Source organism: Lutjanus erythropterus, chromosome 1 (genome assembly GCF_056507025.1).
Source record: "Lutjanus erythropterus isolate fLutEry1 chromosome 1, fLutEry1.hap2, whole genome shotgun sequence".
Taxonomy (NCBI): domain Eukaryota; kingdom Metazoa; phylum Chordata; class Actinopteri; order Lutjaniformes; family Lutjanidae; genus Lutjanus; species Lutjanus erythropterus.
In genome coordinates, this window is record NC_139317.1 from 8,978,628 (window position 1) to 9,006,181 (window position 27,554).

A 27,554-nucleotide genomic window follows, 5' to 3' on the forward strand; every position below is an offset into this window, starting at 1 on the left:
CTTTGAAGGTCAGACCACTTAAAATGAACCTGAGTCAAAGTTGTTGCTAGATTCCAAGCTAACCCCCTTCAGCAGCATGCAGGACACAGGATTTTTGCTTGGGTGTTCAGTTGTACCACTTACTCACAGACTAAACACTAAACACCACTACATTCACAGCTAGAGACAAATCCAGCAAAGCACCGGAAGTAAACAAGCCACATCTGCTGCGATGGCCCCTCCTGTGTACACAAATTTGATGCAAGCTGCGATAAGACGTGTGCAATTTTCTGCTTTTGCATTTACTTTTTATATAATGTTACTTTTGATAACAATGTCTACGAAGTTAAGACAAATCTGAGCAGTTCAGGTACTCCAATAATTGTGTCAAACTTTGGGAAATGGAATGAAAAATACACAAGACTCACTGAACATTTACCAGAGGTGGATCAAGAATATGAACAGAAAGGACTTTGTTCCTTGTATGTATACACACACACACACACACACACACACACACACACACACACACACATATATATATATATATATATATATATATATATATATATATGTGTGTGTGGTTTTTTTTATATATATATATGTATATATATATATATATATATATGTGTGTGTGTGTGTGTGTGTGTGTGTGTGTGTGTGTGTATACATACAAGGAACAAAGTCCTTTCTGTTCATATTCTTGATCCACCTCTGGTAAATGTTCAGTGAGTCTTGTGTATTTTTCAATGCATATATATATATATATATATATATATACATATATATATATATATATATATATATATATATATATATATATGCAATCTTTCACTGTTACCAACTGAAGTCTACCTAGTATGTAAAATTTGAATTACGTTAATATCGCCATCCAAAATGTACTGTCATCAGTTACAGAGGGCCACTTTGTAATGTTGTTGATCCAAGTGTCCAGGCTGTCACTGTCGGCAGGCAACAGCAGGCAACAGCAGGCAACAGCAGACACAGTGTCTAGAGGGGAACCCTAGATCCATGAAAGATCTCACGAGAGTTATCATTTGAATCCAAACAACGAGAAAACCTCAAAAAACTTGGGTTTCCTTCTAGACACGACCAGACACAGAGTGACACCGCACAACATGTAATCACAGTAATGGATTCCCTAAAAGTGGAATAGTGGCAGGTGGTTGCATATGAGCTTAGAAGCAACAGTTAACTGGCTTTGTACATGAATAAACTATTGCTGGCAACGTTTAATTGTAAAGTCAGCAAATCACACACAGTCCTTCTTTACATAAATCCAATAGCAGCACCATTTTACCAGGAGATTATCAATCTTTCAGTACTGATCAATCAAGAAGGGGAACCTACCTAGTACCAGCTCTCAATGTACATCACTATACAGGTATAAGTGTTTAAACCCAGATATTAGTTGGTATTTTTGTCCCTGGTTCGCTCATCTTGAAGTCAATGGGTTTTTTGTTTTTGTGTTGTTAAGGTCTGTGATTGACACAAGCTTAAGAGATATAAAATACATCAGCAAATACCCCACTTATGAATTCTGAAGCTTTTACATTTCTTAAAATAGATGGATACTAACAAGTGGCTAAGTGATACTACAGAAGTTGTCAGTGAAAACTTCAACAGCACTATAGAGAATACCAAACATTCGGTGATGCCACCTTTTCAAATGTGAGGATTCATTTATTTATTTTATGCTTTTTTGTTTGTTTTTCATTAAAGTAAACTGAATATCTCTGAGTAGCAGACTGTTGATCAGACAAAAAAGCAATCTGAAGACTCAACCTTGTGTTCTTGGAAATCGTTATGGTTGTTTTGTGGACTGTTTTCTTATGTTTAATAGACCAATTTTGAAAACAATCAATAGATTCAAACATATTTTTGTCAAAGAAAACATCTGAATGTCAGACATAAACTGTGTCTGCCTCACTGGTCACTCAACTGAGCCCTTCATGTACCTGGATGTTCTGTGTGTAATCACTACCGCTGCCTCTTGAACACGGGTAAACATGCAATTCCAGAAAATGTCACAGAGAGAGTTTTTCATGCACTTATGGACAATGCTGTTATCTTTCAAGTATCATGTCTTAAATCTCCATGTGCATGCACCCTAATTTGTCAAGGCAATGTGATTTGCAGAGAAAGCTTGTTTCATCTCTGAAGTACACAGAAGTGCTTGGTTAAGACTTCAGAGGAGGGTATTATCCAAATCAAGTGCTGTCACACTACCCATCTTCAAGCTAAACTGTTGTGTGTATCTCACTCGTAATATTGTACATTTGCTTACTGATAACTTAATGGTGTATATGATATGAAATGTAACATTTGTGTGTTGCCAAGGCATAATTTACATGGAATACAACCATAAACAGACAAAATGAATACAACTCTACACACATTCATGTATGATCCAAAATTGTTTCTGGCCCTGTTTTCTTCTGAAATGTTTCATTTGATTTTCAGCTTTCAGCATCTCGAGATACAGCCGTCATATCTGCTATCAACTTTCCCGACTGAATGTATTAAAACAAGATCAAACATCTGGATTTTTAATTATTTAATGATGGCTTCCCAAATGGCACAGGGAAAATGAAGAAAAGTCTGCTCAATGTCAGATTTAGCTCAAAGGAGCTAATGTGTATGGGCACTGCTGAACTACTCAAATCCACAGAGAATACAGGTGTGTTTATTGCTGTTGAGGATAATTCACAACATTAGTAAGTGGATGTTTTCCCTTTTCACCTGAAGAGCTACAGTAATAAAGGGACATGCTCAGTTGGCTAGAAAAAGGAGCAACAGATACCAAGACACTTTGAAGACTACCAACTACACACAAACAGGTGGTTCTGCAAAGGTTTGGCTGTGCCTCCACACTCTCAAAGTTCACCAGAGTTAAACTCGGCACAAAGGATGCGATGCGTGATTGAAATTTTTCTTGAGCGCCACATCTTCATAACTCAAAAAATAATAATTAACCCAACATAGAGACATAGTGCAATGAACAACAGTGGCAGAGTCTTTTTATTTTGTCTCCTGCATGTCAAAAACTGAACTTGGGCAACTCTATGGCAACTCTGGTGGGACACACTAGCTCAAATAAAAAAAGGCTTTTAAATCACAATGTTACAGTAGTTTGGGGTTCAGTTGTTGATGACGATCAGCCATCAAAATGGACAATGACATTGTCCATCGGTCCAATCCTAATTCAAATATCTAAAATATAAAGGAATTTAGTGTTTCTGCAGCAGAATTCCTGGCAGCGTGGAGAAAGTTTTGTATAACCAAGCTAAAATGCCCAGTTACATAATAAAGAAAATTTTATAGCTAAATGAGTAAATAAAATAATGATTATAAATGCATCTATAATCATTTTCATGCTAACTGTGCACTAATCCAATGTCAATGGATGTCTATGGATGGCCACTGCATGTGAAAGTGGTTGCTTGCAATGACAAAAATCTAAATATTCCTCTCAAGAGTTTGTAGAGACGAAAAGCTAAAACAAGACACGTTGGCTGATTATTATCACAGTTAATCCTGAATGAAAAATCTGTGAAATAATTAATCAATTATCAAAATAGTTAGAAGCTAATTTTTTAGATTAATTGATTAATGCATTGACAGGTCAATTAGGAACACACTGCATTTTATCCTTTTTTGAAATATAGCTACCGTAACAGGAACAGAATCATCCAGAGTGACAATATTGTTTTTTGTTTGTTTGGTTGGTTGTTTTTTTTTCTCCATTAATATTGGTGACAAACAACCATTATTATGTTATACATCATAGTCTACTGTCAAATCTCTATTGTGCCACTAGGGTAATCATGACTAAAAGTTTTTATCTGTGTAAAGTCAGAAATCCAGAAACACTATTCTGTACTTTGGGGAACCTCTCTACCTCCAAATCTAAACTTTTTTGCATTCATGGAAACATTTCTACCAAGAGACATTTCATTTCCTTGCACAACTGATGATTTCTCAGATCAAACAGAATACCAAAGAAATGTCTCTCACTGATAGGAGAGACAGCAGAGTTTGATAAATTGATCTTAATGAAACCAGCATGCAATTACAGCGTATCGAAATACATCAGTGCTTTCTAAATCAAGTCACGGTTGCACTTACACCATAGAGCAGTGGAAATGCATTATGTTCAGCCTGAGCCAGAGCAAAAAATCATTAATGTGTCAAAGAACACATTGATTCATCGGTAAAGTGACAACGTTGTTTGGTGCAAAAGCAGTGAAGTTCTGATAGAGGTTAATGTGAAGAGAATTGACAGACTGGGGGCCGCAAAAGGAGAGCGTGCAAATATTTGCACTCCACACTTTGATAATTATCTGCTTGTGTTGGCATAAGCAGCACCGTGTACTGTAATCAGACGTGAGATCAAACCAAATCAGATGGTGGGAAAGAAGGACGTGTCTAGTTTCTTGCAGAAATTACAATCAAACACTTGGAGAGAAGACTCTGCATGGTTCAGAAACAAAAAAAAAATACAGCTTTACCGTGCTGCTGTAATAGAGGCCAAGGACAACTTGGAACGACAACATGAGCCCTCAGCATCGAGCCAATAGGTATAAAGTCTCATCTGACTTATCATCTGTTATTATCTGAAGAGCCTTGGAGTCAAGTTTGCTCCATAATGAGGCCAGGAAGGAGTAGTTGTTGCAGAGTTGCTTGAGGGAGAAGTGTTTGTTTCCAGCTCAGAATGATATAGCTGTTTATTAGCTACAAGTGTAATCAACTCTGCAAAATCCGTAATGATTTTTTATTTGAAGCAATGGCATTCCAAAGGTTTGTCCTTGCCATGAGCCTAAATAAAATTTCCTCTGCCATCAAATCACCTGTACATCACCTTTGGTAAAGAGCCTCATGGTGTAGCACCTATTGATGTAATTCTGTCCTATGGGTGCACGTTAGTGGCAACTCCAAGTAGGATTTTTGTGCCGGTGAGGGATGAGCTGCCTTTTTCAGCGCTACATGGCCAGCAGCTAGAGCAATAAACATCAGCAACAACATAACACACATCCTGTAATGGGAGTGGGTGGGAGCGTGAGAAAGCTGCAATATTCCTGTTTCTCTCGAGAGAACAAAGAAAGACACAGGGATAGAGGGTCCAGAATAAAAAAGATATTGGTTTTACCCTTTCATCTACTTTTTTCCTAATCCATGTAACGTTTTTCCTCCTGCTGTGTGGTGTTATCTCAAACTAAGTTCTTTGATCTTAGCTCATACACTCAAAACAATAATCATTTATATAAAAAAAATGCTGCCAAATGATGGCTGAATCTGGCCTTAGGAATAGCATTTTCATATGTAAATGGCACTGCAAAACATTCCCATCTGCTATATTTGCCTCCAGATGGACTTTTGAAGTACTTTGGTCTCTTTCCCGCAGAAAATCCAGAAGCTTTTTAAGACAACTCCATCTAAACAGCCTGCTGATGGTACATCAAACCACCCATTTATGTCAAGAAAGCAAGTTTTATTGCTCTCCAGCAGCGATGCCAAATGAGCACGAGTATTTGTTGTATTATGAGCAAAAGCAACAACAGGAGTGGACACAAAACCATAGTTAATTTACCATGCTCTAATTTAAAAGCGAAGGGACAGCTAAATTATTCTCCAAAAGCTGGAGGGATAAATAGCAGCACTTCAGTGAACCTTGAAGGACAAGCTGTTGGTGTCTGACAGCTGATTGGCGTGAGGTTGATTCTCCAGTGTTTTTCAGCCTTTTTAGCTTGTGACCCCTAAATTAAACAGAGGATTATTTATTTATTTTCCTTTTAGTTTTTCTCTTCTTGACAACATTGTAAAGCACAGAGACATGTTGAACCATTAAAAGTATTCTTTTTGAGTTCTCTTAGATAAATTTATTTAAGCTGAAAATATTCAGGAGACATTTTATGACCCTAAAATTAAACAAAGAGGATTATTCATTTATTTATTTATTTTCCTTTTAGTTTAACAAATTTGAAAAGTAGAGAGAAGTTATGTGATTATTTTCAGCTCGCTTAGATAACTTTATTAAAGCTGAAAATAATCAGGATCAATGCCTTGTGCTTAGATCCCAGGGAGGTGAAGGGGTACAAAAACATCCCGTTCCAATGAATTATTTCTAAATAAACTGTGCAATTTAAAATCTATTGTAAAAATTCACACATAAGCACAGCACTTTTTGAAGGTTATCTTGATGCCTTTCCCATTGATCCTGCTCAGTGGTATGGACTGCAAATGTTATTTTCCTGTCGTGGGAAGAAAACAAGCGCTGTAAAAGTGCTGGGCCAATTACAGTTTGATACACTTCCTTAACAAAAAATTAATGACATGACATTTTACATTACAAATGTTCATAATAAAGGAGCAGCTGGAGAAATTGGACTAAAATGAAGAAACTGATGAAATATCTGTACAGTATTAAACCATATACAAATAGAAATAACTGTCAAATGGAACATTAATAACAAAAAGTAGTCTGCCTAATCAACAGAAGCAGGAGAAAGGACTGTCAGTGTAGGTGACGTTTGTTGTACTGGGAACTAGTGGCAGAGTGAGACCTCTTACTTTCTCTGTGCTTAAGAGCAGCTAGCCCCAGTCTGACCGTCAACTTCCAGTATTTCTCTGCTTTTACCCGCCCATCTGTAAGCATGAGCCGTCAGAAACCTTCATTGACACAGTTATCCACCTCTGCGGTGATGAGGAGAGGATGTGCTGGGACTTTGATCTCAGTGGACATTTAGGTGAACAGGCTCACCAACAAGCTATCGGGCCAGTTGCAGTGGTTAGTTAATGAGTAGCAGCAACAGTTCACTGTGAAGATCACTGGTGCAGATATGCGTTTTGCAGTAAAACAAAAACAAACAAACAATGATCTCCGTGTCTCGGTGTAACATCTTGGTTTTCCTGCATGCCTCTACAATGTTGAAATGTGAGAGCAAATCACAAGCATTATAAGATCCTAATACAAGCAGGCTGCATGCTTATTTGCTCACTGACGCTGATAAGATTTACTGCTTCAGTATCAAAATTTGGTGCCAAACAGCAAGGCATTTTTTTTATTACTCGATAGGATTGAAGCAATTCTGTCAGCATCATAAAAGTCTTTAAGTTCAGTAGCCAACCCTAGGGCCAGTCAATGAATGAATGTCTATGGCAAACTGGTCAGTTAATGATACTGCTGAGTAAATGACAAGTATGCATATTGTGCCTGTGAATGAAGTGAATAAGAAAGTTTTAATAATGCTGTAACTAAAGTTTTTACTGTGAAAAAAGATATGGCCCTACATTAAACACCTGCTTTTAGAGTGGAGCTTGGTTTATCTGTCTGTCCACTCTAAAAACCACTGGCACTGGGAGCAGATGTTATTTTAATGTTAAAAACTCACATTAATTGAGCATGACTTCCTAATAATAGACCTTGTAAATGGCATAAAGTAACAAAGGAGCTATCAAGCCATTTTCTTCTTTTCTCAGCTCAGACTCAAATTAACTGCATTTTTTCTCACGTTTCAAAAAACACTTCTTCAAAGTACAAAGTTTATTGATCTATATTTAAGCTTCAGGAGCAAAATGTGTCTGTGCCAGTAGGTCACATGATATTGACATTGACAAATTTTTTTGCCCCTTACATATGATCCGTTTTTAGCTAGTGTTTCATATGCCACAAATCAAGTATGTTAGTTTTATACAGGTCATGGGAGATAAAACGAGTTTCTAAGGAGGTCTTTGGAGATTCAGTAAGTTTAAATATATTATGCATCATGCACGCACTTCCCAACTCTCTGGAGGTTTTTCTTACAGATCAAAGCACTTCCTCTTTCTGAAATAATGAGGGACGGGAAAAGAAGTGAGGATATCCTCATCAGAGATGTCAGTCTCCCACCTTGAATGTACCATCAGCATCTTTCAGCCTCAAATATTACTTTAGGAGTAAACTACAGTAAGTGTGGGCCACATGCCAAGCTGAAAGCCAAAATAAGGAGAAGAAAAAAAAAAAAAACAAGGATTGAGTACAGCGTTTGAGATGCAACTACACCAGCCCAGTTATTTAAGGAAGAATATTACGTGGTCAAATCATTTTGCATCATGAACTCACCTCAAGCATCTTCACCATGGCACCCTCCTTTTCACTCACACACTCGCAGGGTTACCATGGAAACAAGGAGCCTACTGTTCTAGCCTCCTTACAAAGTGCTGCAGCCTTACAGCAGACCAAACCCACCCCTGTCACAGCATTCCAAGAATGCGGCATTGTCTAAACCAGCTGCAGACAAGTTCATGTTTTCGCAGAAACTTAAAGTGGATATTTTTCATATATAATAAATAACAGTGTAAAAAAAAAAAAAAGAAATCCTGGAATACCAATTATATACCCATGTCCCAAAAGTAACTGTTTACAGTCCCTGGACAAAACCCTCCAAAACTAGGCTACGCCTATGGTGTTTAATCCTTTGATGTCTGAAAAGACCACACACACAAAGGGATTATTAACAGGATGTTACTGTGTTAAAACCAGCTGTGAGAGGAGGCAGATTTTCTATAGTAGCATGGGTATTAGTCTTGGAACAAGCCATTGATAACAAGCCCAACTGTACTCAATATACTTAACTCCTACTGACTTACAGAATACCGAGCTATGCTTTCCAATCTTTCAAAAAAGACAGATCCTGTAGATTCTACTGTAGAAAGAAAATAGTTCCTACATGAAACTGATCACAAGAGTAACTGGGTCATGATTTCTGGAAAGAGACACCGGTGTTAAGTTTTTCAAATGTATTTTTTGGCGCTTTGAGCACCACAAGCTGAGTGCTATCTACATCCATTCAAGAGACGGAAGATGTCTTTATGGTCAATATCTCCAAAAAGCTGCAACTCACACCAAAACTCCCGCAAGCTTCCAGCCCCAGCATCCGCATACACTACCGCTGGATTTTATTACTAGACCTAGAAACAACTATATGCCTCTGTCAACCAGTCAAGTTGCAGTATCCATCCACATCTGTCCAGACTCAAATATGTAGTGAAGACTTGGGTGACAAAATGGGTGTTATCACTATACTGACATGCATGATTCCAGTGAATATTTTCCAGTAAAAGACCTGATGTCTTCACTTGGAGACGATGTTTACAGGGGAGTACAGTGGACTGATAGGGAGCTGAACATTATGATGTCACAGTCAAGTTGACGTGTTGGACATAAAATACCATCACTTCATCATTAGCCTATTAGACATTTATGTACAATTTTATCATAATTAGCAAATGATGTCTTTGAGGCACGACCCAAAATGTGTTTGGGAAGTCACAGCGACCTTTGACCTCCAAAATTTAATCAGCTCATCACTGGGACAAGTGGAGGTATGGACAGATAGACTGAAAATATAATAATAATGCCTCCACCATGGCTGATGACATGGAGGCACAAAAACATATGGATGAATGTGTCTCAGTGGTCATGCAGAGCCTCTGACATCCAGCTGGTATTTATCTACATTTGAAAATGTACTTTAAGATTTCATACTACTTACTGATGAACACTGATCTTGTGAAACAGTCCCCTGGATGCCAATATTATTGCTTCAGATACAGAGAAATAATCTGCTGACCAGGTGCTCAAGCAGATTGCATGCCTGGAATGTAGACGGATGGAGGGAAGGCTCATTTTTCCTGATTAATTTTAAATTTAAGTTGCGTCAGATGTAAATCACACAAATGAGTGATGAGATTAATCAAATCACTCCAACTGTGTGATTTACTAAGCCAGAAAGTGCTGTTTGGCACTCATTATTTAAGGTACACTGAAAGCAAGTCTCAACTTCTCACCCCATGCTAAATTAGCCCGTAGTTGTGAGTGGCATCCTTTAAAACACTGTGCTGCATGGAGAGATGATTGGATACAAGAGACTAGGAACAAAGATCAAGGATGAAGCAATAATACAATAAATGCAGAGATGTTCAAAAAAGATTCTGATTATTTTGGGGTGACTAAACTTAAAATGAAAACCAAATATAGGAGAACTATAAAACCTCAACACAATTCATTATTATTTGATGATAAGGGGATGACATGTCCATGCATGGGTATTTCAACAGACACAGCATTAAAGAAACATATTGGCTTGGCTATCTATGAATTTTACATATCAGAGCCATTTTATTTTTAAGCCTACAGTAAACAGCTACGGCACATATGTGGATATGTAAAGAGAGTTCTATAACAATTTTACATTTCACCAATTATCACTGCATCTGTCACAAAATGGCTTGTGCACATTTTTCATAAACAGAATGTAGGTATTTTATACTCCTGACTAAAAGGCGAGCATGAACCAAACCCCACAGTGCCCTTTGTCTGTAGTCTATTAATATGCTTTGCAATTCTAGGTCATCATGTTAAACACAGGCTACAATTGGCCTCATGTCTGTAATCAGGGGCTGTATTTTTTTTTATAACAATATCACTGTTGAACCAAGAGGTGGTGGCTGGACTTGATTTGCATAAAAGTATGCAATTAAACAGGGCACTGCCACCACTGTGAGAACTCATTTTCATTCAAGTATGTGACTGGACAACCACCAAGTGTAATTTGTGTTCAAATCGGTGATTGACTAAGCACTGACCACCCAGCTAGCATCCGTAAGTGAGTAAGTGACCACAATTAAGGACTAAGACCGCAGTAGTCTACAGCATTACGGAGGAAAAAAGAAGCACACTTTGGTTTGCATGAACAAGATGTGGCTTCCTCTTCTAATTCCATTAAACAAAGACTCAATAAAGAGCAGCGTTTCTCACACATAGACTTTACTTGGACCGGCCGTCCAGATAAATAGCAGCCACACAGGTAGATTTGGCAACCCATTTAGCAATTCAATTGTTTTTTAGCCATTTAGAAAACGACGCCATCTGCAATCAAGTATCTTGGTCTAGTAGACGATCTCCACATGCTCCGCCTCGCTCTCCCCCTCTCTCACCTGTTTGCTCTGCTGCTGCGGTCAGTGTGACAGTCACACTCTGCTCTGCACAGTAACACACACAACAAAATGTTGTCTCTAGTTTAATGTATATTTGTTTATTAAGTACTACTGTGTATGTATTATTGTGACATCACAACAGATTACATGCCAATGGATGAACATTTAGCATTTTTATTACTGCCACTCAGTCACTTTAAGATTTTATCTCTGCAATGTAGAATTATTGTGCATTGTTGTATATGTTTTGCGCTGTCCAAGATGCCAAAGACAAATTTCCATTTTATGTGAATTTAATGGACAATAAAGTAATGTGAATATGAATGTGGTGCAGAAAATATGGTAAATTCTGGGGCTGCATGAGGGTTTCTGTTCCAAGTGTTATCAAAACCATTTGGAATTCATGTTTTATAGATAATTAAAGACATTATGCCATTTACTCCAAGTTCCCTGTACACTGGTAATTCTGCATCATTACAATCCCATCATGGTTGGAACTGACTTACTGGTACTTTTTTACTAAACAAATAATCTTTTTCAATTTTTAATTCAACTCTTTTTATTGGAATTACTGCTTTGCTCTCGAGGTGCCCTGTAGAATGATAAAACGATAACAGAAGGCATTGGAGATTTCATCACTTAATCAGTAGCAATGAGAAAATTGTTTGATAGAATGTTCAGCACTTTCACGTAAAGGTTTATAAACAGCATGTCATATCCCTTAATACTTGTGTGTGCTGCAAGTGACAAGTGAACATCATTTAGGGGAGGGGCTGGAATAGGCGGACAGAGTTGGTCTGGTTCAGACCATCTGGTTATGATGCCTCCCCCAGGCTTGACACTAATGAGGACAACGGCACGTCGGCACATAACCAATTTAATTACAAAGTGCTTTATATAAACTAAATATAAAACAATAAGAAGCAGTTAACTCGAAATAAATGTATAAATGTAACATTTAAAACTGGTTGAAATGGATGAAATAGTTTTTGTGACTGTTCAAGGACAGTGATTAAAAAGGTTATTCTATTGCCCTGCTCCGTCTCTTTGGATGTTTTCCAGGCATGTCCAATGGGGAGAAGACCCCTGGGTAGAACCAGAACTTGCTGGAGGTATTACATAGCTTATCTGGCTTGGGAGCACCTCAAAACATTGCTGGACATCTGGAATACCCTATTTAGCCTGGTGCTACCAGGAACCAGCCCCAGATAAGTGGATGGATGACTGGATGAGTGCACAGATTATCAAAACACTGTGTAAACTGCGCAGGAATACAGTCATTTTATCACTTTCACCACTTCCATTCTTTGGAATACATATGTAACTGAACTTCACTATTGTGATAAATCTTTCAGCTAAATTACTCAGGCCTACTGTAGAAGATATATGCATGTTCACATTCCTAGAGAACCAAGGAAAGAACCAATTCACTGGAAGCCCACACTTATTTCATAATCCCACATTCACTGCGAAAGGATTTTAATTAAATAGTCAAATCAGAAGATAATCTAAGACCTGATGTAGGTGTTGATCACACAGAGCACAGTATAGTTTATACATGCACGCCACTGCTCTCAACACATACACATACACATTCTTCAAATAGTGATCTAAACTCAGCACTATTATACTGACACTATATCCAATCCTGGGTTCAAACCCTGCAGAAAATAATTTCCAAGTGCAACATCAATCTTAGTAACAATGGGCTTTGTACTGGCAATCAAACACTAATGGAACAACTGAACTTGTTGCCTTGAAACAGCCCATTCAGCATTTAGTGAACCACGCTGCATGGGCAAACAATAGCTCCAATTATGTAAAATAAATAAATACACCAGGACCTGCGGACACTGAGTGGCTACCTAATTCAGCTTTCGCAACAGTACCTTCAAATGATAAATTGAAGCATCTATCTTAGTTATTATTAGATAGATTTTCATACTTTTTCCAGCTGGAGCCACCAGCTGTTTTTTTTCCCCCCTCAGTTGCCTCTGAAACTACCAGGGAGGCAGACTCGACATAACCCTGCCCTCAAATGTCTGAGTACAATGTTAGTGGGTGGAGATACGCAGAACAATGTATCCAAAAGGGATTTCCCAGCATTCACAAGTCACAGACGAGCCTTGGCTGCTGATATAGTGTATTTTTGCTTATATACACTTCTTATATGAGCATTTCCCATCAGGGGAGCGCGATAAGCAGAGCTCAATTCTTAGACAATACAATATAAGTGAAAAGGAACAAAGCTGCAGGGTAAATGAGGCGAAGCTTGCTGTGTAAGATGGGTTTACGTCAATAAATATGGATCCTGACAGAGAGGACCAGTTCTTACCCACTATTGGTGTATTTCTTTATATATTCTTGATTACATTTCTTTCAGAATTTTGAGATATGTGTCTAATGATAAATGGACCCAGAGTATTATTTGTTTAACTATGATTCCTTGTAAATATTTTAAACATTTTCTAGTCAGTTTTACTTGAACACATTTCTAAGTCCTCGAACAAAAGGCTGAATTTCATATATACTCCATTCAACCAAGGACACTTTTTTTCAATTATTTTGCAAGCTTGTCTCTATCTATCTTTATCTAATTCAGTGCAAGCTACACTAAAAAATGTTCCTTGCTAATTCATCTCAAGCACAGCTACAACCCACACAACAGTTTCATGGGATTAAATTATTATCTGGGTTGGTTTTATTTATATACATTGCCAGAAAAGGCCACAGCAGCAGCTTAAAACAGACTAGTTCTTGCTTTGGTACTGAAAACAGGCTGACGTTCTTATCACTTAGCAAGAAAGTGCAGTGAAAAGGTCAGGGTACAAAGTCCAGTTTCCTACCAAAAGTCAGCAATGTTTTCCTTTAACCATGAAGGCGTTCTCTTCCTAATCTTCGACCTTCATACTCACATAAATGTCTTCAGTTATTTTCGCCATTTATGCCTGTGCTCAGGCTGAGGTAGGTTGGAGCCACATATACTTTTATACATTACGGCCTCTGTCGATGCATGCATGGTGTAAAGATGGCGCGGATGTGTGTGAATTTGACCGGAATCGGATATATGATGCTGCCGGCTGTTTATCATTTTGACTGGCCCTGACCGGTGACCGTCCACTCTCTGGCCCGTTGATCAGTGGATCCCTGAATCCAATGTCACCAGTATGAGGGGGGCTGTCTGATTGATTGACTGCTGCTGGAAGGCTGCAAGAGTGCCGGTGTTACACCATTAGACAAGTAAACAAATTTACATTATACTCTACATGTTATGGGCAGACAGCGTGTTGTTGGAGATATTAGAAAGTCAGGACCACACCAGCATCTAAATAGACCAAAGTGACTTTTGCAGGTATGTTTACAAGCTGTTTAATGTGCTGCACCTGACCAGCTAATTCACAGCTATTTAGTCTGTAAATTGAAGCCAGCAGTGCAATTTTCCCAGGTGAGACCAAACTGGTATTCTGTTAAATTAATGAAAAAATAAGGGCTGCCTCTTGAAACAAAATAAAATATACATTTCCCCTTTTTGGATCTTTTTTCCCTCAAAGGAGAACACAGGACAATTTACAGGGCAGATATGTAAGCATGTAGCAGACAAAAACTCAGTTTTAGTTTCAGTCACAGACAGGCAGTTTTAACATGTACATTATGTGACACTATCTGATTTTTATCTAATTCACCTTAGAACTAGTCATTCAAATCCAGATATGGTCTAACATCTGCCCCACTATCTACCACAGTTTGTTCTTAACATTCAACATTCATTGACATAACCTGTCAAATGCACTTACATAAAATGATGAACATGAATGAGGACAACTAAATAGAGCACAGCCATTGATGAAGGTTACACAGCAAAGAACAGCAACAAAACTAACAGGAAACTGAGGGAATCTGACCTTTCAGGCCTAGACAGCAAGTGTCTAATCAGGCAAATTAAGCGAAAACAGAGTGTGGATGGACTGTGGGTGTGTAAAGACACAGTAACACATGCGCGAAATTAACAGTGGGTGAATATTGGTGGCAATTTTACATCTTGACTTCAAGTGGAGTTCAACTTTGGCGAACTTTGCCAAGTCACAGCCTCAACCCAACGCAAAGAAGGGTCTTAACCATGGCAGCAAACTTTCCTTAACCTTAAGTAACTTTAGCTATCCAAACTACACCACACATTAGAGGCAGCAGATCAAAAAAACAGATAGAGCCCCTCTTGGAGGGCCATGTGAAAACCCACTGAAGTCTTTTCACTCCTTATGGTGCAAATTTATATCTAACATTTCACACGCAAACTAACACCCAGTCAAGTAAGACTTGACTGCAACAACTGAAGTCAGGATTTTCTCCTAAAAATAACTGTTTTTTTTTTTTGTTTTTTTTAAATTTAGTCACCTCAAATAACATTAAAATAATTACAGGTTACATTTATTTCAGTTTTCTATTTCTGTATGCTGTCTGACTCAAACTTTAAAGAACAAAAGGAGGGAGATCAGTGAGTTTAGTGAGAGAAGTCATGGTTCTCAATCCCTTGCTGAGATCTTGTGAGAGATCTTAGTCTACTTTTGATCATTATTGGAAGACCAAGCATCAAAGCTGCAGTGGCACCCTATTGTTTCTGTAGGCTTTCTTTCATTCTCTTTTTTTTCTCTCTCTTGGCACTCTGCGTCTTAAGACCAACTGACAGAAGACATCCGGACATGTCGTAGCAAGACAAGCACAGACTTTAAATATTGTTGTTGTGATTACTGGCATTAAAGAGGACTGCATTCAATTTAGGGATGCAGCTCCAGTGCCCTGCTATGATGCATGTTTGCTAACTGGCATGATTAAAGGGGTCGTATGGATTAGAGCTACAATAATCATTAACTGACTATTAAATTAATTGTCAGCTATAATATTTTGAATCAACTAATTGTTTAGAGCCATTTTTTAATACTAGATACGATACTAGAAAGGTATCCAGCAGTACCCAGCTGTTAAAAAGGATATAAGCCCATCAATAAAAGATGTTTTAAACACATCCAATTTGGAAAAGCATTTTGCCAACAGACATGCCGACCTGTTGAAGGAATTCAAAGAGCAAGAGGCTGGTTGGTGAATGTGAAGCAAACTAAGCAATGTACTGCTGTGGACAGGGTCAGCAACAAAATCTATTTTAGCCATATTTAGAATATTTTCACCTCTTTACTGTAAGCATATAAACCATATATCACCATCTCCAAACAACCAGATTCTGTTGGCAAAATCAGTAATGCTACCCTCCAGTTTACCTTGCAGTTACTAGTCTACCATTTCCTCGATAGGTTAGTTTGTGTTATTATCTGAACTATCTTTTTAAAAACACAAAGTCATAAAATCACACAAACAGACTAACAGATTGAGGCAGTTGGAGACCAGCAACCCCTGTGTTCTGCTAGGTAAAATTACTGTTTTTGCAAAAGGAGTCAAGTTGAGAGAGAACAAGTGATATTTGGCTTCTATAACTGTGATTACCAATCAAAAAAGTCTGTCTGATGGCAAGGTAAGATGGTGAAAATATTCCAAACTTTGGCGTACACGTGAACTGATACCGAATTACTGAATTTATAAATAGCGCTATTTTAAAATGTCAAAAATACCTTTTGTTGCTGACCCTGTCCACAGCAGTACATTGCCTAGCTTCCATGCTGGTAATCCATTCTGCTTCTCCAAACTGTGGGCATGTCAACCATCTATTGAAGGTAATACACTGACTATGGATAAGTACCTCATACAACCCCACTTCAAACTATTCCTTTACTTGGGCACATCGGTGGAACAGAACCATGCGTTGTGATAAGATAAATATTTCCCTAAAACTAAATTATGAAGTGAATGAATAGAAGAATGGTTTTATAAACCAGGCATTATGATATTGGAAAGCTAATTCTGTATTAATCTCTCAGCCATGGAAGCAAAAACTAAAATCTACAGCACCATATCATTAAGTAAAACTTTTCAGAGAACAACACTAAATAAGAGATCATTTTTATGGGCACTGAGGATGTGTTTTCTACCACCCAACTCCCAGCACTGTGAAGAAATTAAGCTCACTCAAGGGTAAACTTTCAAAATAAATGCTCCATCATTTCACAGATTCAGCCTCCCACACAGTGAACTACAGCACCCTCACATCATCATGGATTAGATTGTTAATTTTCTGTCTGTTTTGGGTTTTGTTTTTGCTCAAGTTCATGTATCAACTGACTTATGAAAGTGATATGAATTATTTTGTTTCAATGCAGATTTCCAAGGTTTGCTGTGTTGAATAACCAGGATTTTATATCACTTATCCAAAGAAAACAATCGCCCAAAGGCCTGCATTACCTGCACTTCTACAAGTTTGAGAGCCTTTTTGTGTGCAGCAGAGGGGCTTGCCTGTCAGTATATCACACAAGGTTTTGTGAAAACTGGGTCAGAATGAGGCAAAAGATTTGAAAGTGGAAAATCTGCACCTATGCTTATTAAAGCATGTCAGGCTGCAGGATTGATTGAACTACACGGGGTGTCTAACTTGAGGCAAAGAACATTTATATTTTGAGACTTTTAGATAAAGATATTTCAGTGAGCATTACATCGATTGCTCTCAGAGAACAGCAGTTGCCAAGATATGAGAGATTACAGATGTCAAGAAATTTTTAACCAAATATTCCTCATTCACATTCCCTCAACACATGGCTTTTATGAATAAATTCTCTTTTTATTGTTTGGTGAGGTTGATAATAAAACATCCATGTCATACAGGTCAGCACAGTGCCTGATTTTCTTCTAAAAAGTGAGACTTGTACAGTGCAGCAGGCTGCCTGTATTGGGGAAAGACTGAAATGACTACAATGTGTCTGCTTTTACTTTACAGATGTGCCCTCATATCCTCTTTTATTTCCTTTTATCATCAAATTACTCTCATACAATATTCTTAGAGTGTTCTTCTCTTTTCTTTCCCTCATTGTTGTGAGGTGATGTCACCTTGACATGAAGGTAGAAACATCTTGCATTCCCCCTGCCGTTCTATCTATGGGCTGACCTATGGGTCGTGTGGAATTCTCAACGGGTATGGACTCGCAGCAGAGCGTCTACCTTTATCTAATTATATGACAGCTTCAAGGGAGGGAGAGCTGCAGCTCCACGATCCCTTCATGGTGCCTAATATCCCATTCCTTTTCATATTGAATCTTTTTGTTCAAAGCAGCCCTTTAATGCTCACTGCACCCTCAACACCCAGGCTCTGGGAGAAAGGGAAAAGGCACAGGCACGAAGCTTCAAGCAGGAAAGAGTGAATAGTTAGCTTCTCCAATCACACCTATTGAAGGATGTGTCAGATAGATTGCATCATTTCATATTTAGGCCCATCCTAAAGTTTTTTTTTTCCTATGTGAGGCCTTTGGTGACTCAGACCATCATATGAAACGCAGGATTGACGTGCGTGTGTGTGTGCATGCCCATGTCGAGTGTGTGTATGAGGAACAGATGCACGATTTTGATGTCTTTGATCTTTATCTAAAAGCCCAGTTAGATTTAGATCAGAACATCAGAATGCTTTATGCATGTCATTACCATAGTGAGTAATAATTCATGTTAATGCTACAGAATGGTTTCATGTATACTGAAAAGCCTCTGTCTCACTGCTGCATCTTCCATGACTGAGAAATCAGGTATTTGGAGTCATGTTTACTTCATTTTATGTATAAAATTAATCAGGACTGCTTATGACTTGCTACCAATTTGTTTCCCTTCATGTCTAACTTACTCTCATGTTCATTCAGTTGCCTAGAATAAAACTGTAGATGTTCCCTGACTGATAGACAAGTGAACCCAGTGAACCCTTACAAAACAAGTATCTGATATTTTCTGAGGGACCCTTAATTAATCAAATATTAGCCTAACAGTGACCACAATTTGACTTTCTGCAATTAAATGAACATCCACTGCAATTATAACATTTAAAATGTATGCTCCACTCCTAAAAGAAACTCAGGCATATCAAATCATGTGCTTCCTAAACTAACAGCCAGCCACCAGTGAGCAACTGTGATAAAAGTGTGACCATCTCTCGGGGAGCCGTCATGCCAGTGTTTGCACCCTGCTGTGTCAGCTGGTGCAAAATTACCTGGATGTAGCAGCCAGTTGTAGAGTAATATACAACAGAGCAGAGGGGCAAAACAAACATTTAAATGTCTCGAGCGGAGGACTAGTCCCTCCAAACAGATTAACATCCATTGTTTAGAAGTATTTCCAATTTAGGGCAAGTGATGGACAACAACAAATCGTATGCAAAGACTTGTGTCTGCACCACAAAGTAACACGACTAACTTGTGCAACCACTTGACAAAACATTACAAACTGCAGTAAAATAAGAGAAAACACTGTCCAGCATCAACCAAAGTTAGCAACAGTCTCCCAGACACAGTAGCAACGTGGCTTTGTTTTGTGTCAATGAAAATATTGACATTGCAAAAGACGTGATGCCACTTTAAATTGTTATGAGGTTTTTTAATAGAAAACTTGAGAAATTATTTCAGCACATATTATCAGCACTTTATAAACATTTTCAGTATTTTAACAATACAACAATAAACAATAACCATTATAACTTTGGCCACAATAATCACAATATGACACTTTCATACCATTACATGTCTACTCAGACATCCTGATCAGATGTCTGAATCACCTCAATTGACTCCTTTGGATATGAAGAAGCAGCGGCTCTACTCCAAACACCTCTGAGGCTTTGCTATCAGGGTTAATCATTTTGGCACTTTAGACACTTAATGATGTTTTAATGCTTGATCCTGATTTGCTGTCACATCTGTTTAGAGCTACTGATATTGCAGCTCAGAACACTGACTAAAATTAATTATTCTATCCTATTTATCACAGATAATATTCAATCAACATCATATTTTTTGCTTTGATTTGGCCAAAAAGTAAAGTGATTTCCACATATCCTTCATTATGGGCAAGTGTCAGTACAACAAAATCATGTTTAAATATGGTTAACTGTTTAATGTGTTGTCACATTAGAAATAAGTGACCCAGCGACTGTCTTACCTTATTTGCAGCAACAGTGTTGCTTTTTGCTGTAATATAGTTTTTATAGTCTACATAGTGCTCCAATATAACAACATTTAATCCTGACTGAAGTGGGTGGCTTGCGATTGCTCCATTTTGTGCAGAAGAAGAGTCAAATGACGCACCAAACACCCCTTTTGATGTGACCACGCACAGAGTCTGAAGAAGAAAGCCTGGGTTAACAAAGCAAGTTGAGAAGGGTTTGTCAAACCAGCTCATGCAAAAAAGCCTGGTTATTGTGAGTTTCCTTCATAGTACAGCCCACAGGATGTCAAATATTGACATTTGGGTTGTTAAAGAATCCCAAGCACAGCATGATGAGAAAATAAGAATGTACAAGCAGAGGGTGGGGTCTCTGCACATCAACTCTGGTGAGTTTTGGGTCATGAGCAGGGATTATTTTGGTATGAGTCAATGCATTGTGTTTTGGGGGAAAATCCTGCATTGTCTGCCTTTAAATAATCCCAAAACCTTGGTACATTATTTTAAAAAGATACGTGACAAATGACAAAAACATGAAAGAATTGTGATAGTGACTTAGAGTGGGAAATCTGGTATTGTGTTTCATAAACATTCAACATGCTGGACCAACTGAAATTACAGCTACATTCTCTAAACTTGAAAACCAACACACTAGAAAAATACATTAAAAAAATTCTGCTCTGAGCCTTTTTTCCAGGACAACTATTTAAAAAATATATAAAGTCCGACCAAATTAAGACAATATTATGGTTTTAATCTTGGTTCAGGTACGATGAACGATGAAATTTATCCTTTTATTACAGTTCTTACCTTTTAAATTATTCAGTGCATCACCTATGAATCAACTTCCCACTTATGAACACAATAGACTGAAGGTTCCACAGAAATACATGTCCTTCGACAACAACACAGGCTCAAAGGAGATGATATGAGGACAGATATTAACCTGCTAGTGCTTCAATGTGGCACAGAGGCAAACAGTGAACACCCGCTGGGAGACAAAAGACTGATAGAGAGATATGGTATTGAGGTCATGCCTACAACCAGTTCTTGTTCAGCCGAGGGATGCATGAAGTCAGGGTAATTAGTGAAAAACAACTCAGAACAAAACCAAAGGCTAAAGTGAAACTTAAACGAAACAGACGCCATGGTTGTCTGCCCAGCTACTGAGACTGGAAACCGGCAGTGTGGCCTGCTTATTACAAGGGTTGGACCGGAAGCAAACTTATCCTCTGAGGGTGACAGGGAATACAGTAACCAAAGTTATTTACCAAGTTTCCTGATGCTTTCCAGAGCATTCTGTTAGCTTTGCTTGTTGCTAAAGTAGCTAACCACTAACTGCTGTTAGCTTGGTTGTAAAGTGTGCCTTTAAAAACACAAATCCACAGAGTCATTGTAAAAAAAAAACCCTGAAATTAAATTAACATTCTATTTTTGTTTGCTTTTAGTTTTTAGAAAGACTAATTTAACCCATCTCAGACCTCGTCCCATCGAGCCTGTAAGGAACAGAGGAATTAATGCTGTCGAATACAAATTGTATTTTCAACTTTTGACATCATTTAGGTTGGTGGGAACTCCAGGATTTTTTGACTACAATGTCTGTGGCGCGAGAGTGTTCTGCAGCAGTAACAGAATTATTCAGTCTCTCTAAGACCTGAGTTGATAAACATGCAAATTAAAAGAAAAATCCTTTTACTTTTACTCAAAAGCATATAATTTCAAGTGTTCCTCAAAAGCACAACAAAAAGATGACCTCTGCATACTCAGAACTTAAATCACACTAATTAAAATGATAAACTAAACTACAGTTTGTCAGAAAACAAAAAAATGTTTACACAGCTCCTTTTACCAGATATCAGTGTATCTGATAATCAGCCTAATTAAAATTAATCATTTTCATATCTTTTATACTCAATGCTATAACTCGATTTCAACTTATAACAACACATATCTTCCAGTTTTTCCTTAAAAAAACACTGACAGCCCGCCCACACTCCATAAATATCTGCATGCTGAAAACTTTAATTATTGGTGTTTACCCATATAATAGCAAAAATAGGAATACATTCTGCAGCAAAGTAAACTTGTGAAAAGTCTGGTTTCAGACACAGCTGTAGATAAAAAAAAGACCAGATAAAAGCACACACACATGCACAGGAGCTACACAAACTCCAGCTTCTCTAATATTTACTTCATCTCTGCGGTGTCCTTTTCTCTGAGGTATAAAAGATGAGGCTGCTGCCATCAATCAGAGATTTAGGGCAGAGGCCTGTGAGCCTACACACAGCAGAGACCACCCAAACTTTAACCTAATACTGGTGGTCTATGAAATTCAACAAAACACACACATATTAGAGGTCTAGTGCAAAAACACATACTGTACTGTAGTATTAAATTGCATTGCACCGCATACTAGAGCTTGGCAATATATCGATATTAGGCTGCACTATATTAAAGTGATTCAGTTTTCTGAACCTAACAGACTGTTTTCGCTGTTCTATTATTTGCCTTTACCCACTTAGTCATTATATCCTCATTACTGTTGATTATTTATCATAAATCTACTTGTGTTAAGACTTTGTGAAAAGATGGTAGTCATCCCCACAATATATTCAGAGTATTGATTAGAGCCAGACCAGTGCATCAGTCTGCTAATAATTTTTTTGACAGATTACAATGTAGATTGTTTAAGTTAAGTAATTTCATTCTTTTTCCTAAATCAAGGTTAGTAAAAACATATCTTCTTTTCTATATGTTTTTTATTATCTATAGTTATTTATAATTATTACAAATACCAATGAAAGTTCACTGTTTCAGTGGTGATCATATTTGGACATTAAATTTTTTGTTAAACTGTAAAATATCCTGCCTCCATTTCCATATTTGTCACAAGTGTTTTATAACCACATTTGGTGAATCATTCCAATATCAACCAATATACCTATAACGACATTTTTTAATTCCCTGTTATCACTATCTGAATTGATCCTTGGCTAAGCTCCGCCCTCCTTAGTTACTGCTGCTAAGCCTGACAAACTTTCCATTTTTGCACTGCATTTATGCAGTTTGAAGTGATAAAGGTGGCAAATATAACATCAAAATTGGGAGTAATTGTTGAATCATGAGGTCTTTGACTCCTTAGAGACATAAACAATAGCAGCTTCTCATTTCTAGCTGATGACAGTGGATTTTATTGGCTAAAATAATGACTCACATGCAGATTTCATAAGTGTAGCTGGCTGATGTAAGATACTGCTAACTCCTTGAGTTGGCCAAGAAGTCCGTCTCCAGGTGATACTTTAATGTTTCCGTCTGACATTTTTTAAAACAAGAACCCTGTGAAAGTGTAAATGTAATGTTACCTGACAGCTGTATACATGACGTTAATGCCATGAGAATGAGGCTAAAGCTAGCTTACATCTCAGCAAACATTGTTCAGATAGTGAAATACAGCAGGTATATCTAAGCCACATGATAGATGACAGAAATACACTCATTATCATGGGAAATGTAAGCACAGGGACCCAATTGGTGCAGTGGACTTTGAAAAAGGTCCCCCAACCAGACCAGTCAGACCACAATCACAGAAGACAGCCCAGATAAGAGCTAAGCGAACCCGGCTTAGACCTGAGACAGCGAGCCAGAGTGAGATGCATCACTGTCGATGTCTTCACTTTGATTCAGCATCAGCCCACATCCTCCTCCTCAAACTACCACAACATGACAAATGCAGATGCAGGAGTATCTAACAAGTTACAAGGTAAAGTTACCGCAGCTAGTAAGCAAGTGTTAGTTAGCCACACATGCTAACATTTGCAGTTCATGTTAGAGCAGATGAAGACAGAGTTTAATCCTTTCACCACACGTGTGTGTTTCACGTTTCTGAGAGACTACAGAATAGACTTCACCATCCAGACTCATGAAACACAGAGTATCGCTCTTCTCAGAGCCTCCTACACACCACTTCAACATGTAGAGAAATGGAAAGTTTGACAGCTCTAGTTACAGTTGCTAGGCTATGATTGGACAACTGCAGTTTGGAGGTGGGACAGTTGGCCCCAGAGACACAGTATCAGTCAGGCCCTACAAGAAATAGAGGTATTTGATCAGAAATATTGTGATATTTGATTTTGTTAAAATCACCCAGCCTTATTTATATAGTTTGGGGAATTTTAATCTACAGCAGTGCATCACATTCTACAAGACCATCACTATTTGAGAATGTATGTTATTTTAGAGAAAATATATATACCAAGATATATGCTGTATATCACGACAGCCGAAAATTTTTTGAAATATTATTTAGACAGACCAGGGTTGACTTATAAACATCTGCAATATAGGATTTAATAAGTTAAACAGAAATCAGCTGCAGAGAAACAGGAGGAGACACAGCAACTTGGTTTACGTAGCCCACAGCAGTAAAACAAACTGCAACTTTGACTGATCAGTCGTCAACAAAACGCTCTTTAACTCCAATCAAATCCAGGAGTCTGCCACCAGTACCAGCTAAGCTAGGTTACATCAAATGGCACCTGCAAGTCTCATACTGAAACACACAGTCCGACAAACTGCTGCACCGCACATCAAACCAGCACGTTAATAAACATTATCAAGCAGTAAAAGAGACAGTTGTCTTACCTTGAACCAGGTCTTTGCTGTTTTCCTTACCAGCCCAAGTCAAAAAATATTAAATCCCAGATGGTTGGTCTTCCGGAGGCCACACATCCCAACTGACAAAATTAGCTCACAGACGTTGTGAGCTAACGGAAGTTAAGCTAACGGTTGATCCGTCTACAGTCACTGCTGCCCACCTGCACTAACTAACCACAAACAGGAACCGTGTAACGTCTCTTCAAACGCCTCACAGTCGCCTTCTCCGAGTTGTCTTCAAGATATTTGCTTTCACGGTCTTCATCGGTGCCATTGTTTTACTTGTCTGTTGCTTAAAACGGACTTTCCTCTCTTAATTAGTCGGATCTGTCACCTTTTTTTCCACCTGCTCGGTTTCAGTTAACGGCCTTTGTATGAGGCCTTCACATTAACACCGTAATTTCGGATTGCTCAATGAAAAAGGTGTTTAAGATTAAAGATTTTCAAACTTGTTGTGGCCAAGACAGACCAAATGACAAACCAAAATCTCAAGGTACACCTGTATTCATATCTGTGCAAAATAGCCCCCATAACACATGTTTTCACACGGTATGTTTATTTTTCTTCACTATTGCCAAATAAAATACGACAAACACATAACACATAACAAAATAATTCAACAACTCATTTGAAACTATGTAGAATTACATCAAATCAGCAACACACCCATTTAAACCAGACAGGTCACAAAATTAACAATGAGGCAAAGTAATGAAACTGAAAAGAGTGAGATACTAATAACTCCTAGCTTTAGACAACTGAACAAATGGTTAAAACAGGGGTACTCTGTTATTTCACAAGAAAGAGGGTCTGACAAACCCTCCACCTCAGGAACAATAAGAGCAGAGGGTGGGGCTAAAGCCCCTTACATTAGCTGTGCTGCTGATTCAGCACCTATGGGTAAGTGTGAACAAGACCTGAAAGTATTCACTGCAATATATGGCATGACCCAAAAAACATTTCACATCATTGGAGGAGTCCTGCTATACAGTGCTTCAGTTCTGTTTTTCTTTATTTTGATGATAAATATCTACAAAAATGTGACACAAAAAATGCTCCATAATTGGAATAACAATGCTGTCATGTTCCATTCTGACGGTGTGATACAAAAGGATCTGTACTCATTATTCTGTAGGCAGCAGCACCACACTGTAAAGCCATAAAAATGGGAAGCTGATCATAATAAAGTTGGCCATATATACACATGTCCAAAGGAAAAACAACACTTTATGTTTTTATTCTCTGCAAATGTTATTATTATTATTATTATGTAAATTCAAGTACTGTCAATCAAATTGACAATAATTGTTTTTTTCAGGGAAGATCTAATTATTTAATATCAAGGATAACCAATAAATTGGAACAAATATACATTTGCAGAAAAATTAGGCATCAAAATTTAGAATAAAGCAAACTTCTTTAAGCATTTAATTAAAATAGATTTTCAGCATTATTCTAAAACCAAAATGTTGTCAGCAACATTTATTAAAGTTAACAGAAAATTTTAATAAATGTTTAAATAAAGTAGTTTCCCAGAGTTTTATTAGGTAAACTAAACAAAAATAAATAGCAAAACTGACATTTGTTCTAAAATGCCTTTAAGCAATGCTTAATTAAAATAGAACTTCTCAACATTATTATAATTTAGCTTATCAGCAACCTGATAAAAAATACCCCATTAAGATAATGAGTCTTGTTGTGTTTATATGCTGTTTCATACTGTGATTTTATTCTGAGAACCTTGCTTGTTTACCATGCTTTTTTGGATTTATCTTTCACTATAACCCTGTCCTCAGGAATAAAAGATAAGTTGTCTCACCCAGCGCTCATTTTCTTTCCTGACATGCAGTCTATCAGATGGCGCCATTTTCAGGCCGATGCTCGTGTCTGATCTCAGCATTAGCACTGGCTAGAAAGGTTTTCAGGGGTAACTTTAGCTACGAACAACGATCTCTTGTTCAAGTTTAAAACTAAAGTTGAGGAAATCTCATTTAAAAGTGAAGAGTGGCTAGACGTTAAGGGCGCAGGATGCAGCTCAGCAGGATCAACTGTACCGTGGTGGACTGGACCAGGTAGTGGAAGAGGAAAGAACTTAACGGCTTCCCAACTATTCAATTTATTATCTGGATGAAAGACAAGCTGACACTGACTGGAGGAGGTTCTTCAAGCAGGTAGTGAAGGATGAAACAGACACTATCTGCAGGGAGGGAGAAAAGCAGGGGAAAGCCACTGCCTGGGCCAAGAATACCAATTGTGTGTCTTAAGATGAACCAAGAAAGCAGCACAAATTCCTAGAAACCACTGTAGCGACAGTGCTTGGGCAGGCTGGACATTTTACGGCTGTCTGCAGCGTGCACACTTGAGAGCTGGCTGTTGCTGGAGAGATGGGATGGTAGAGGCAACAATGGAGAGCAGAGCCGAGTATGAAAAGCTGGAGAAAGAGAGCTGCAGGCGGTCATGACTGCAGATGGTTGACAGCATGACGGTCATTTCTTCAGTAGAAAAGTGAGGAGCCATCAAAAACTGCAGCAGAGTCGTTTTAATGATCAGGACGAGTGATCTGTGGATCACGCATGTGACTCAGACACAAGCCAGTTGAGCTCTGGGGAATTTCTCTGGTTTTTCTATCTAGGACAGCTGAGTGCTTGATGGTTAAAAAAAAAAATGTCCATATAGAAGAAGACGTGTAGTTTCCAGTATGTAGTCAGCTCATTTTTACTTTTATTCTATACACTGCCCTGCGTGATTCAGTTCAAACTTTTATTAGAGACTCAATGTCCAGATAAAAAACACAGCATCGAGACAATAAGAACCTTGAATAGTCAAGAAATGAAAGTTCCCAATGGATGAGG